The sequence below is a fragment of the Halyomorpha halys genome, unplaced genomic scaffold, assembly GCF_000696795.3.
Source record: "Halyomorpha halys isolate HHAL.00 unplaced genomic scaffold, Hhal_1.1 Scaffold709.1, whole genome shotgun sequence".
NCBI lineage: Eukaryota > Metazoa > Arthropoda > Insecta > Hemiptera > Pentatomidae > Halyomorpha > Halyomorpha halys.
Window position 1 is genome coordinate 302,603 of NW_027112191.1, and position 15,555 is coordinate 318,157.

Genomic DNA, 15,555 nt, shown 5'->3' on the forward strand with positions numbered 1-15,555 from the left:
TATACATACACATCAAGTAAATTTGCTGTAAGTGATATTATGACATGATAAAAACATGTGGAGAATCTACCCATTGATAGAACTCCAAAAACATTTCTAAAGGAGAAGATCTCGAAGCCATCTTCTTTTCAGACGCCTAGGAGGATTTTAGGTAGTGAAGGAGAAGCCAGGTTAGAGACGAGTTGGTTTGGGTGGTTAGGAAGTTTATTATGGAAGGATTGGTATCTGGTTCTGGCCAAATCGGCAACAGGAGACATTGAGGTCCTGATAGATGATTTGATTTGTGACAAAGTAAGGAGCATTAAGGATTTTGGACTGTAAGGATTGGATTCGAGAGCAATTAGATGGTTTAGTGGAGCCCCATAGCTCAACTCCGTATGTCCAAATAGGCCTTATAATAGTCATGTAGATCAGTCTTTTGTAATGGATTGGAAGTTTGGACCGTTTGTCTAGTAAATGTTGTAATAAAATGAAATATCAAAAATAAAATAAGAATACAAATAAATTAATAATTGAAAAAAAAGCACATATAAATAAATAAAATCTCTCTTAAAATATATACAAACAGAAGGATAAACAAAATGAGCATAATCAACCTATGTGTATGAAAAAATAAGTCAAAAATAATACAATCTCTAGTCACATTTACACTCTTATATACAATATTTACACAATCGACCTGAGGATCCCTGAACCCATTCCATCCTCTACGTGTTGGGGGGTAGAGCAGAGCTCAAAAGACGTGTACATATTAATGTTATTGGTAGAGATCGTCGCGAGGTTATATTTTCTATATTTTCGCGAGATCTTCTTTTTCCAATTCGAACTCATTTCTCTATTTTTATTCTTATATATATATATATTAATTTTTTTTAATGTTTTAATCAATTTTTTTATTACGAACAATGAAAACTGGTTGCTTATTTCCAATATGCTAAATTAAAGATACTTTAGAAGATTATTTTAAAAATTCGTTATTTAGGTGTTGTTAGACTATTTCAATGAGAATAAAAATTAGTGTTAAAGATCAGTGTATGAATTACCAAGTTCAATCAAAATCATTAAAACAGTTTTTGAGAAAATCCTAAAAAAGTGTATAATCGATTCTCTAAAGTGGCACGTCAGGTTGTTCGATAAAACACATACCCTAAATATATAATTTTAGTTTTGTATCACCAGTGACGCGGTGAGAGGGCTGCGCTAGGATCTCGAAGAGCCCGGCTTACCCTCATGCGTGGGGGATAAAGTGGGCTCGGGGATCCACAGGTAGAGGTTGTATATAATTTATTTTACTTACTTTGATTATTTTCATTTTATTTATTTATTTTTCTGTTTATATACACATAGAGATTTTTTTTATTTATTTATGTTTTTTTTTTAATATTTATTTACTTATTTTATTTTATATATGATTATTTTTTTATGAATGTTTCCTCTCTCCTGGGATGATAACACCTCCATATATACGTCTGAGTATTATTCTGTCAAAGACCAGTTTCTGTTCACAACGGAAGGTAGTTCAAGTCTCTCAACCATACAGCAAGACTGTAGTTCACTACCATGAACTTCACCTTCATATCTCAATGCATTGTTGAGATATTTTTTAGAGGGTTTTGCAAGAAAACTACGGGTTTTCGAATAAAAATCCATATCTTCTATATTTTGACTGAACATTTCTCAATGCATGTCACCATTTTCCGAATCTCTGATGAATTTCTTTTAAGATAGCAACCAACTTGTAGGAAAATATTGCCTCGTTAAGTAATCTTCAGCATCAATCTCAGATCTTGAGCAGCAATTTCAAATTAAACAAAATAAAAATAAATTTTTTTAAAGAATTTAATATTACCCAGTGAATTTTCGAGGAATGTCAATTAACTTTAAATTCCAACTTTAATACTAACACCTACTTTTTTTTTTTTGCGTTATTCAATCTTGTATTACTGAAAACACAGGAATACACTATTCCATTCGTTCGGAACGGGAAAAACTTGATTATTTCCTAAGAAAACTTATTACAGTGCTTAGTTGAAAAGTACAAACAAGGAAAACTTTAAAACTCAGTTTTTTTTCAACTGTCATTGTCATTTATGCGGTTTATTTTCTTGGACGGCTAGCAAAACTTCGTAGAGCCACAACAATATTCCCTGTAAAACTCACATCTGTAGGTCGTCATCCTACAAATGATATTAGTATAGGAAGATTGCTGAACGAGTGTTGTTGATACTTTGATTTCTGTTGCTAATTTGAGAATCCTTTAATTAATAATTTTTATTTTTTTCATCTACCTTCATTGCCTCTCGGCCTATAGGAAGTACTAATATATGGTAGAGGTATCACGTGCAAGCTCTACTGATAACTTATAAATTCTCCAGCCTTCCACCGTTTCATTTCATTGTTCATAGAATGTTAAAAGGATTTTTATCCTTTATATATTTCGTATATAAAAACCTTACCTTCTACACATAACCCAGTGATTCATCTACCTGAGGGAAATCAATGTCATTAATGACACTAGGACACCGGACTGGTTTTCCTCGCTAGTCCATTTGTATCAAACGTGCAGGTTGTGACCAAGACCTCAGCAGTTGACAGAACTCCAAAACAGGAGCACAGGGAATGATGTGTTTTAGTTCATTTAACACTTTATCCTTTCATACTTACAATAAAATCTCTATGTTTTATCTTAGATAATAAAACTAAATAACTTATATGATCACTCTCGCTTTATTCTATCAACAGTTAGCCATAAGCAGAGACGTTCATAAAAAATGAATATGAGGTTTTTATTTAAATCTTAAATTAGAATTTTTGAGTCCACTGTACTACGTTGAGTTATGTTGGGTTTCTCAAGCATCCCAAAATGTTTAGTTTATAAAGAGGATGTACAGGGGGAAAGGTATTAATGGTTCGAAAAATGGCAGTAGTTGAATTTAAAGCCATAAAATTATTATGTATAGAAATCACAACTTCTGATGACTGCTATCAAGAGGGTGTCTGTAGCTGAGGGGTTAAGCGACTGCCTCACGACATTATATCTTGGGATCGACTCCGGCTAGGGCGTGGACTTTTTTTCATTTCTTTGGTGGTCCCAAGAAATAAAAACATGACCTCCCACCCATTAGAATAGATTGGTTAACTCCAAAATAGTTATCCAGTTAGTTAACGAGTGGCCGATTTATCAAAGCAATATCATTTTTGTTTAATTTGAAAAACTGGAAGATTTCACTCTATGATAGCCACTGTCAATTATTACGGTCATCGTTGTTGTAAAGTATATTCACTTTTGTACAAAAATGCACCTTAGTTTTTTTTGGCTTGAGAAAAAAAAACCCATATGTACATATATTCCTCATAACATTTTTTCGACTGTGTCGTTATTGATCAAATTAAGAATGTAATTAATAATATTTTTATGTAAGTGAAATATAAAATATAAGCGCCAAGCTTCCAAATTTGAAAAATAAAAAGTTATTAATTTAACTTTTTTTATTATAAAAATATCGAGATAAAAACGTATTTAGTTTTTTTCATTAACTTCAGTTTTCCAATCTTTCTCCACAATTAAATACCTAAAATGTCTTTTAAATATTATGAGAACAAAAGGTCACACAATGACTGGGAAATGTGTACCATGGCAATAATTTAAAAAGAAAATTCGAGGAATAATCAATGTAATTGCAAAGTTATTTTTCCATACGTTATCCGCATAAAATCCTCTTAATTACGAGGAAAAGGGTAACTATAATTAAGTTGACTGTCCTTATAATATATAATATAGGGACGTATTATATAATAATGTATTATTGTAATATAATAATAAATTATTAGTTACTCTGAAAAATCGCTACCTTCCAAAGAAACAGAAATATAAGAATATGACAAGCTATGGCTTCGGAAAATCCATTTCCCTCAGTTCTTGATTGAATAGAAAGATGAAGCTAAGCTTCAAGACCTTTTTGAATGGGTTTTCTTCAAAGACACCTGATTTTAGAACGAAAAATTCACATTGAATAAGCTTTCTTTGACCTTTGAAAAATAAAAAGGTTATTTTTAATTATTCTGGAAAAAAATTATAATGAATTTACATTTTTAATTTATATATCAATGAACAAGTTTTAAGCTTAAATGTTTAATTATTTTTATTACCCATAAATCTTATTTTTAATTGATGTGCATATTAAGATTTAAAATTGTGGAGAATCCTCCTCAAAGTAACTATTTTTACTGGAGATATGAGTATATGAAGATGAAAATCTACACCCTACGAATATATGAAGTAGATCATTGTAAAAAACAAGCTTCATTTTTAGTACTGATAAATTTCTGTACGTTCAGTAGTTTTTGATATACTAGACATTTTTAAAGATGACTCATTTTCATACAAACGAAAAAAAATCTCACAATTGTGCAAAAATATATTTTATTAATCCAGCCCTGGAGTGATAAAAATATCTAATATTAATGATAGATCAATTTATATGCTGTTTCTAATAATTAAATTTTAAAAAATCCGTACCGCCACAACTCATGAAGGGTCAGGGGTTCATTACTTTGTAAGGAAGTACTGTTTCTTGAACAACGGTTTTGCAAGGAAGTGATTTGTTCATGATCACAGTTAATTGTCAGATTTTCCCTCAAACAAAAATTTTATAGAGGTTTGGTGGACCTTGCTCCCAGCGACTTCATTTTGTGTCACCGTGTTAAAAAAAATCTGATAAGGAAGTGGCCACTTCGACGAGATCCAAGGTGTTCCAAGGAGCCTATGAATAAAGCGAAAAACGCTGGAATCGGTGTGTTGATGCCCAATGACCATATACTTAAGACTTCGTTTGTTATGATACTATAAATTATAATAACAAATGAGTTTATGAAAAATATCTTCAAATTAATTTTTATGTTCGGTATATTGGGTCAAAGCCATTTTCTCTGGAAAGAGGTGTAAATCAAGGAGATAGCCTCAGTCCATTATTATTTATTGTCTTTATGGATGAAATCCACAAAATATGCAGAAGAACGGCTTGGACTGTAGTCGGTATGTGGATCATGAGAACGGTACAAGTACAGGCGTTTCTATGTGCAGACGATATCCTGCTGGTGACAGACACTAAGGAAAAATTGCAACAGGCTATTATATAATGGCAAGAGGAACTCGCCCGCAAAGGAATGAGTATTAACAGCCGCAAGAGCAAGATTATGACTGCTGCCAAAGATGAAGTAGACGTGGGCAATGTATAAATGCAATGTTGAAGTATTAGAAACAGTGGATTTCTATACCTATCTTAGAACAATTTTCAATAAATCTGACAAAATAGACCAAGAAGTGTCCAATAGGATAAATAAAGCAAATAGTATTTACTATCAGATATGCAATACTATTGTGGGAAAGAGGGAGGATATCAAGCTCCAAATCTTAAATATATCTTCTAACACTATGGCAGTGAAAGTTGAGTGACCCAAGACCAGCACAAGAATATTAGGCAAAGAAACTAGGAGAAATAGGAAAAGGAATGAAAGAATAAGAGAAGAACTTCGGATCCCCTCAGTAAAATCAGGGATTGAACACTGACTGCTCCGATGGTATGGACAGGTCTGTAGAATAGGGGAAGATAGAGTTCCAAGAAAATGTATGGAGGCAAGGCCGACTGGTAGGAGACCACGAGACAGACCTAGAAGAAACTATATGGAACATATCCAACGACTAGATCTGGAATGAGGAAATACGCTGGCTCAAATGAAGATGTTTGCCATGGACCGAGATGTGTGGACCAAGTGGTGAGAGGCTCCTCCACGCTGAAAGGCACTTAAGGAGGATGAGAAAGAAGAAGAAGAATGTTGTGTATATTCATTTAAAAATAACTACAAACTATTATTTGTTTATGTATTTGATATATAGTAAGAGTAGAATATACACTGTAGTCCATACTTAAAATTAATCATACTTTGTAAAAAAAAACTTAATAAAAAATCAAAATTTAACAAAGTTGGGACCCTTTTATTGTCCAAATATATTATTTGTTCCGTATAATATATTTTACATGGGAAACGTGAAGCTTATAAATTCAAAACACAATTTTTTTTTAATTATACAAATATTCATTGTTTGAAGTTGAATATCTTTCCAAAAACTCAGTAATTTAAAAAAATTGACATTCATTTCAGGAGGGTTTTACTTCAATTCAGAGAAAAGTGACATTTTCCTAATAATCCTTACGTTTAGAATTCATAACTTGTTAATTGTTTCCGAGATATTGAGAAGGGGTCAACATAATCATAAAGCACATGCATAAAATTGATAAAAACTTTTTTACACTCTTTTTATATGCAAATGAAAAGATAAAAACCCTTTTTGGCTTTCTGACATTAACTTATACCTACTTAATTTGTCTATGTTTTATTACTGCCTGGTGTTGTACTTCCAAATTTTACTACTGCAAAGTCTAAATTGTAATAATACTTTTCCTTCTATGTCATTTCTTGTTTTTTACCCGAACAAAATGCCAATACATTACAACGATTACAAATGATAATATTAGTTTTGGCTCTTTTCAAAACAACATCTCTGACTCTGTTGACACCAATGCACCAAGAGTATTTACCTTTTAAAAAACTGATAAACGACTTCTAACCCTAAAGCACCTATAACTTTAATTTACCTCTACAAATATTTTATTTGGTCAAACAGAAACTTAGAGTACCAAGTTTTATAAAAATCGGTTATTATTTTTAAACGGTAATTAATCCCTCCCCCCTTGTAGGGTTTAAAATTATTTTTCCAATAAGGAATATTTTACCAAGCACTGGACTAAAAATTTAAATTAATGTTATTCTTTTCGTTATGGATTTTCTCTCATAGCTCAGTCTATGGAGCACCAACTCAGCAGACCAACGGGCTTAAAAAAATTCGCAGAACTCTTATTGGGTTACAAAACTTTCAGTGGTGCCCTTGTTGTGCTAAAAAAAATCAATTATCCTTATCAAAAATTATTCTTAAAGTGGTTGAATCTGTAGGAAAAGAATTAAAAAATCAGTGCAAAATAAATGCTGAAATGCACTGTATGTTTGCTATTTTCATTTTAAATGTGTTTCTTTCTTTTTAGTAACATTGTGAAAAGTGGCATTCGCTCAACGTACCACTTTGAGAACTGCTAAAGTTGGATACACCACTCCTCCCCATTTCGTTATTACATCCCATAATCCAAATAACATAACTTACTTTAACATTACTAAAATTATTTACATATTAAAATAATATCACATATTAAATTTATCTTTTTTTTTTTTTTATCATTCATTGAAATAGTCTTATACATCAACAGTGAAAGTTCGTTTGTTTAGTATGTGTATGTTTAGTACATTTTTGGTTCTGAGACCACTCTTGAAACTTAGTGAACACACCACTTATATTTCTGAAAAATTCCGTTATGATTTTTTATGTGATTTTGTGAAATAACTTGTGGTCCTTATTAAGGATCCATAATTATAATTTACTACAACTTCTTCAACAGATAAAAATTTTGACTAGGCAATAATAACAAGCGGATAGGCGAACCTATTCCAAATATTTCTATTCAGTAGCAACTTAATTCCTTAATCTACTAAGTTTTCTACTTCTTCAGAGTTTAACTCATTATCCATACCTTATATCTTCAGAGAGAATCATCTACACAGCACTTAATAAAAGTTTTTGAGTATATGTCTCTATGTATGTGTATATATGAGTTACGGTTTAAGTCAGCTGTTACTTCGATGTCAGCGGACTGAGATCAGCTGATCGAATGTATATAAGACATGTACCGAACACAATAAATCCAGTATTTTATATCAGTTCAAGCGTGTTAGATCTTATTCCTTCTTTTCTTTTTTTGACATTTTGCTTTCGCCAATACTTAACTTATGTGTAAACAATTTGCCTTGGAAAAAGAGAGATAATTATAGTTAAAACTGAGTTCGATTATAATTTACTTCGATTTGCCGATATCGACTTAAGGCATTACGAGAAAAATTTGAAATCACACAGTTTAATCCTTTCAGATATTAACAATTTTTTTGTATATCTTAGTTAATATAGAACATTTTTCACGTCTAATAGTTTACAGTGCAGCGAAATTAATTTTTGACCACATAGTACGAAATGAGTTTCTGAACCAGTGCGCAATGTATAGCCTAAAATCAGGCACCATCAGTCTACACATTTAATATGTAAATTAGGCCAAATTTCCTCATTTAGACATTGGACATCCACAGGTTTAAACGGATTTACTTTTGTGTTTAATTATACTTATTAACCGAGTTAATACTAAAATATGAAAAAGCAATAATTGAATGATTAAAAAAAATACATGCTTAATTTCATCGAATCGATGTACCTCTTTTTGTTGAATATTTTTTTCTAATCTTACTCTCTTATGTTGGTACCTGAATCGGCAAAACTTTGATTGTTTTTAGTGTTAAACTGCTATTTATTTTATTTTTTAATCTTCCAATAAAATACCTATCACATAAGTGAAGTAATTGTTTGAAATCAAACAAAGGAAGTTCATAAAAATATAGTAGTAATCAAATAAAACTAAAATTAAATAATAAAATATGATTTCTAATAAATATTAATAGTTTTTATCTAGCAATTTTTTAAACTATTTTTCTTAATGATAAATAGCCAGTGAAACAGTAGGATACCTGAGAATTCACCCCCATCGCCGCCTTACTTGAAACCATCATATCAACGTCAAACTAACTCAAACCTACGTAAGGTTAGCAATGCTATGTCCTATCCTAAATAGCAAATCTAAATTAAAAGAAGAAACAGCTATTCTTCTTTTCAAAACAATTTTCAGACCACTGCTGATGTATGGCTTTGAGGTCTGAGGAGCGGTATCCTTTACGAAAAGGGAAAAAAATGCATTCTTTTCGAAATAAACTCCTAAGAATTGCAGTGGATCCTCCTTGGTTTGTAAGAAACACCTAATTGCACCAGGAATTACAAATGGAGTCAATCGAGGATTAGATAAAAAAAAAAAAGCTTATGAAGTTCCACTCCCAGTTACCGACAGTAAGAGAAGCAGTGGCCTACAACTTGAAAAACCCAACCACACCCCAAAGACTGAAGCCCAGGCTGCTGCAGGACATCTTGTTATAAGTTTTATATTTATCAGTTCTGTTATTGTCATACTAAAATTGTATTTTATTCTATTTTTTTTCTCTTCATCTTTTTCTTTAATTACCTTTTTTTTCCATTAGAAGTAAATTACTCATTTTGTTAAATCCATAAATGTCATTGCTTTTGTTACTAACTTTACTTTTATCTTTAATTAGGAATCATTATTTTAATTTATGTACTTTATCATAATTTTTTGTTGTATTTATAACATTGTATATAGTTAGGGATGTCTTTTCTATGAGACTATACCCCCATAATCAATCGTTAAAAAAAAAGTACCTCTAACATTAACCATGTATGGCCCACCAGGCCGATCTGGTATTAAATTTTAAAAAATAATAATGTTAATAAATGTCCATTTAATTGGTTTTATTTCTCATTATATATGGACTAGGAGCGGTCCATTTGCAGACTAATGTCTAGGTAAATATTGACTTTCCTAGCAAACTCCAGTCAGAGGTAAATATTTGAACATAGTTCAATACATTAAGGCCTGTTAAGATAACACGTAATGCGAACCCCTCTAGGAGAGTTTGCCTATTAGTTAGCAACCTTGACCTAGACGAATATTCCCGACTAGCTATGTAGGTCATGAAATGTTTGCTGTCAGCTGAGACCCCATTAATGGAGTGGGTCTTTCCTAATGTCCTTCTCGGTTCTGAGTTTACCATCTAATGCCCTGGGAAATATTGGGCCTTTGTTGTATGCCCACACCCATGTCAAGTTTTTATTCATAGCGTAGCATAGAGCACTCACTGATATTCATTCCTTTCCTTGGATATTCATGCTACTTAGCAGAGATAAGTAAAAGTGGATATTTTTTTAAATGATAGAATTAATTAATCTTTTTCCTCCAATAATTATTGTTAAATCTAAGGTTACAGGTGATGGTAATAGTGACAGTTGAAATCTAAGATAAATGGCAATCTTCGTGGATTGAAAGCCCAAGGAGTAAACAAAAAATTGTTAAAAAGGACGTTAAGCCCTGGGATACCTCCAGCTGCAAATGCCGTAGAGAGGAAGTCGTACTAACCAGGCTAAGAATAGGTCACACGAGGCTCACCCTCTCCTATCTAGCTCAGGATTAACCTTGGATATTTCTAAGCCCCTCAGAGATGGTGATAAAACAATAAAATTAGTATTTCAGTTTTTAAAATCAAAATGTTTACTGACACAAATATAACATCAAACAGACCCCCTCCCCCCCAAAAAATATTAATAAATAAATAAATAAAAATAAAATTTAACAAATGTAAGCAAAATTAAATAAGATATAAATGGTTTTAATGACCAATTATGTTTTACGCCACTAAACAAAAACAACCAAGCATAGTGACAGTTTTTGCTGCCACTAACATCGTATAAACTGTGACATTTGCTATCGTGGCAGAACTGTTGTACTATCAAGAATCGAGATTTGCTTAGAACTTGGTAGTATTATAAACTATTTGCACATACCAACAGCCACATGTAGATACATTAGCAGTGACCTATCGCACCTTAATATTAATTATAATAATATCTTTATGCTAGGCTTAGTTCCTTTAGAATAATTTTACAGGCATCGAAAATAGACGTTATTGTCTCCGAGTAAAATAAATTAATTAAAAAAATAATAATAAAATTATAAAATACCAATATAATAAATTAGAATAGAAAAAAATGAAACAACATTAATTAACAACAAATTTAAAAAGAAAACAAAACAGATAATTTTAAACTATCTACCATATCATAAATCATAACTGACTTCTAATAAAATAAACGAAAAATAATCAAACACAAATGATGATAACTAACAATAATTAACATGAAGGAGCTGTTAATTCATATTTACAAATTTTATAATAAAATCAGTATTTTACATCACATGTAAAAAAAAGATATATAAAAAACTTCTCTAACAAATCATAAATCTTAAATAATGACAATATATTAAAAGGAAAAAATAAATATTAAAAAGTTTCAATAGTATTTTTTTCAAATATCATCTTCCATCCTTACATATATATTTGTTATTACAAAAGGAGAAACTTGTTAGTTGTATTTAATCATCAGTTTTCATCATTCATTCGCTAAGTTGAACTGTTAGCAAGCCGTTGATAGTAAAACTAATATCAGCATGTAGACATTCTCATTGTTGTGATTTTACTACCACGACATATATCTGTCAAGCGGAAATACATAAATCCTACATTTTATTATGTACTGTAATAGTATGAGATCGATTTCTCAAAATCACGCAGACTTTTGCTTAAACATTCATATTAAACATCCTGAGTTCTTAAAAATCTTCTTAACTAAATATTTATTTAAAAAAAAACATTTTTTATTTTATATACAAACACACGTATATATTTTTTAATCAGGAAAATTGATAACTCAACCCTTGCCCTAGTAATATTTTTTATACTTTATTTATCTGAAAAAGATAAAAAAAAAAAAAATTAAATTAGTTAAAAATATTTTTTCTGTTTATGAAGTTGCTCATTTTATATGTTTTCAGTATTCTCTTCTTGTATTAGATTTCACTCGATATTCAATTTGTCCCTCTTATTCTATGAATAAGATTCCATTGAATTTCATGACTGCCTATATATATTCTATATTTTTATTTATGCTGGGTGTCGACTATAAATCGGCTCAAATGCCTCTCAGTTTGAAAGCATCTAATAAAAAAGTAGTTAGAAGAAAAAAAAGGAGGTCCACTTTTATAGTTTCACGTCACGTCACATCAGCCAAATGTGTCACGTCGAATTTAAAAAGCAATAGCGATTGATGGAATTTATTAGTATGCTAAAATATCTTCCTCTTAATTTATTTATTATATCATCCGTTTGCCCGTGAGAAGCATCTGGGTCGATTTATATTGGGCGCACTATACATTAAATTATATAATTCTAAAAAAAGATATAGTAATGAAATAAAGTATGAGCATTATAACAAGGATTGAATAAAATTTTTAATTATATAATTCTTATTGTTTTAAAAGTACAAAGCAGTTTAATTAAGTAATCAAATCTTAATTAATTTATAATAATGATGTATTAATTATTTTTAAATTGTAAAACTTGAAAATGGGCATGTAAACCCAATGTATTGTGAAATGATAAAAATGTTAATATTGAACAGTTAAATTATCCAGTTTATTTTTTTAAAAAATTATAACCTATAATAAAGCTTTTTTAGTCTCAGAAATCGATTGCCATAATCCTTTTTCCAAGGAAAACTCTAAATATAAAAAAAAGAACAGGTCCATGAGGAAAAAATGTGAACGAAACACTTGTCATTAAATGGAACTAACGACTAACGAGATCACGGAGATGATTTTAGGGGAAATCTCTTTTTAAAAATAAAAAATTGATCATTAATTATTTTATTTTAAGTTTTTCGTTTTTTAAAATTCAATAAAATATGAATTTTATTCGATTAAATAACAAAGTAGAAAAATTATTAAGAAAATTCTCTAATGATTATAAATACCATATTTTATGATTTGTTTCATGATGTTGTAGTAGTTTAACATCTTGATCATATTAATTGTCTGCTTATTAAATTAGCTAAATATTTCGGTAGAATACATGAAATAAAATCAGACACATATTATATATGTAAAGTTAAATAGAGTAAAAACGACAGAAATACGTTTTAAATGATACGATAAGAAATTATATTTATTTAAGGCTGAGGTAAATTTTTTTAAATTTAAAGGCAAGAATATTTAGATTTATGTTAATATTACTGATCATTGATAAAATCTAGGATGATAGTTCGAGTAACACTAAAAAATAAGCACACTATGAATAATTATTTAAATGTGCGGAGTTCGCTTAAGACATACCCGGAGTATGATAAAAACAAATGGAATACATTAAAAAATATTACAATACAGAAGTTATACTATAGTAAATGCTCTTGAAATCATAAATAAATTATATGAACAAGAAGAGAGTTACAGTTATGAATATGAATTTAACAGAAAGTTGGCTCCATATAAAATATCAACAATTACATTAAATCGTATATATGTACAGTATAACAGATAAATATAGTGAAACAAATCAGGAAAACATTAATAAAGAAAGAACATAAAAAAAAGAAACAACGCAGTGCTACTTTGACAAGGGTTATTGATAATCAAAAAAATTACATTTAATAGCATAAGAATAAATAATATTAATGAAACATATTATGCATAAAATATCATCTATCAGCTTCCATACAAAAGATTTTGCAGTATCAGATATTGAAACATTCAGGGTTAAGCACAAGTTTAATTATTTAAGTTCAGTAATGTTTGTTTACACAAATATTTAATACTATCTAATTAGTAACCTCTCAGTAGTTAAATAAAATCTCTACCATATAGCAATCTTTGGGTCTTTCAAATTGCTAACGTGTAATGTTTTTTTCTTTAATGTAACACATTATTCAACAATAACTAAAAATGTTAAAAATTTACTAACCACATTTTCCATAGAACAATTAATGTATTATGTTAATTAATTAAAGTAATATGTTTTACTTTTTGAATCTCTTGATTGGTAACAGTCCTATCACACGATCACACCGCTCAAAAACGCTAGCAAGCACAAAATGAAACAAGATAGTCTCTCAAACAAACACAATTAGTTTTTACAAAATTATAGGGCCACATGCACCCTCAAATCTCTTTTTAGAAAAAATGAAAAATGGCTCAGTGTGAATAGGGGAGCTCTTACACATACATACAGAAATAATCTATCAGCTCAACACACGCTATTTACATTTTTTTTTAATAATTTGTTTATTGTTATTTACAACTGTATAAAATATATACAACAAGTAAATTTGCTGTATGTGACATAGTGCCCTGATACAAACATGTGAAGAATCTACCCATTGATGGAACTCCAATAACATTTCTAGAGGAGAAGATCTCGAGGCCATCTTCTTTTCAGACGCCTAGGAAGATTATTAGGTAATGAAAGAGAAGCCAGGTTAGAAACGAGTGGATTTGTGTAGTTTATCTTAAAAGGATTGGCATCTGGTTCTGGCCAAATCGGCAACATATGAGATATTGAGGTCCTGATGGATGACTTGATTCGTGACAAAGTAAGGTGCATTAAGGATTTTGGATTTTAAGGATTGGATTCTGGAGGAATTTGATGGTTTAGTTGAGCCCCAAGGCTCAACTTCGTATGTGCAGATAGGCCTTATAATAGTCATGTAGATCAGCCTTTTGTAATGGATTGGCAGTTTAGACCGTTTGTCTAGTAAATGTTGTAACAGTCGGAATCGACGAGCAGTCTCCTGTCTTTTCAGTTTTGTATGAGGATTCCATGTCAGTCGTTTGTCCAGATGTAGTCCTAAGTAACGGATATGTTCAACAGGAATAAGTTGGGTATTATTAAAGGATACTTTGAGGCACGAGGTCATGGGTTTACGACGAAGGGTAAATGGGACGAAGGGAGGGTTGTTAGAATTTATTTTAAATTTACATTCATATTTGATTTAACATTTTGGCCACAAAAAAAAATGTTTATATAAGTTTTGGTTTTTAATCAGTTTAAAAACGCTAGCAGGTTGTAAATTGTTGGTGTCAACTACAATTTTACGCGTTCATAAAATTGCGTTGTAAATTGTTTTACTATCAACTGTATATTTCTTTTGTTAATTTATTCAGTTATTCATCAGAAAAAAGTAAGATCTAACTCAGCTTTATATCTTATTTCTGTGGTTTCAATTCTATTTCATTTTAAATAATTAATATACATGAGAGACCCTACTTTATGCACTCTGTTCTGTCAATCTTCGCCTCTAGTTCCCTCAAATTACTCAAACACTTACCTTTGAGTTTTTCTTGTATGTATTTTCACTATATATTTTGTATGCGGCTAATTGTCTGATTCATATTAGGAAGTAGTACAAAATCTATTCAAAACTAATTTAACTATGAGACAAGAGGCATGAGAACCCTGGGAGACCTGAGGACAGGAAGGTGATATACGTAGTTCATGATTTGCCTCTCTGGTTTCCCAGCTCCTAGGGTGGCCATCATATAACACCCTCGTTGCAGGAAATTGAACATGGTGAATGTCAGAGGTCGGGGCAATAGTGACGGTGGTTATATATTATATTAAAGATTTGTTAAATAAATAGAAATACAGATTTTCACCAGAGTAAAATTTAATTTTTTAAATTAAATTATTTTTATTTTTATTTCGTCGGCCCAAGACTCCCGTTGAAGTCCTATACTTCCCTTAATTAAATCATGATAATATGATAAGTTTTCCGCCGCTTGTTTTACTCTTTACTGTTTTTAAAATGGAACCACTAGTAGTATATAACACATATAATTTGTTATTTAAGTCAAACTACAGTTAAACGAAGTATTTCGAAGACTGGATATTAAA

The 15,555-nt window shown here is 30.5% G+C and overlaps 1 protein-coding gene across 1 annotated transcript in view; it reads left to right on the forward strand.

Annotated features, from left to right (window-relative positions):
- The window catches only part of Ptp36E (protein tyrosine phosphatase 36E), a gene marked incomplete in the record, with an annotated part of 427,312 nt that overhangs the window by 301,538 nt on the left and 110,219 nt on the right, over positions 1-15,555 (forward strand).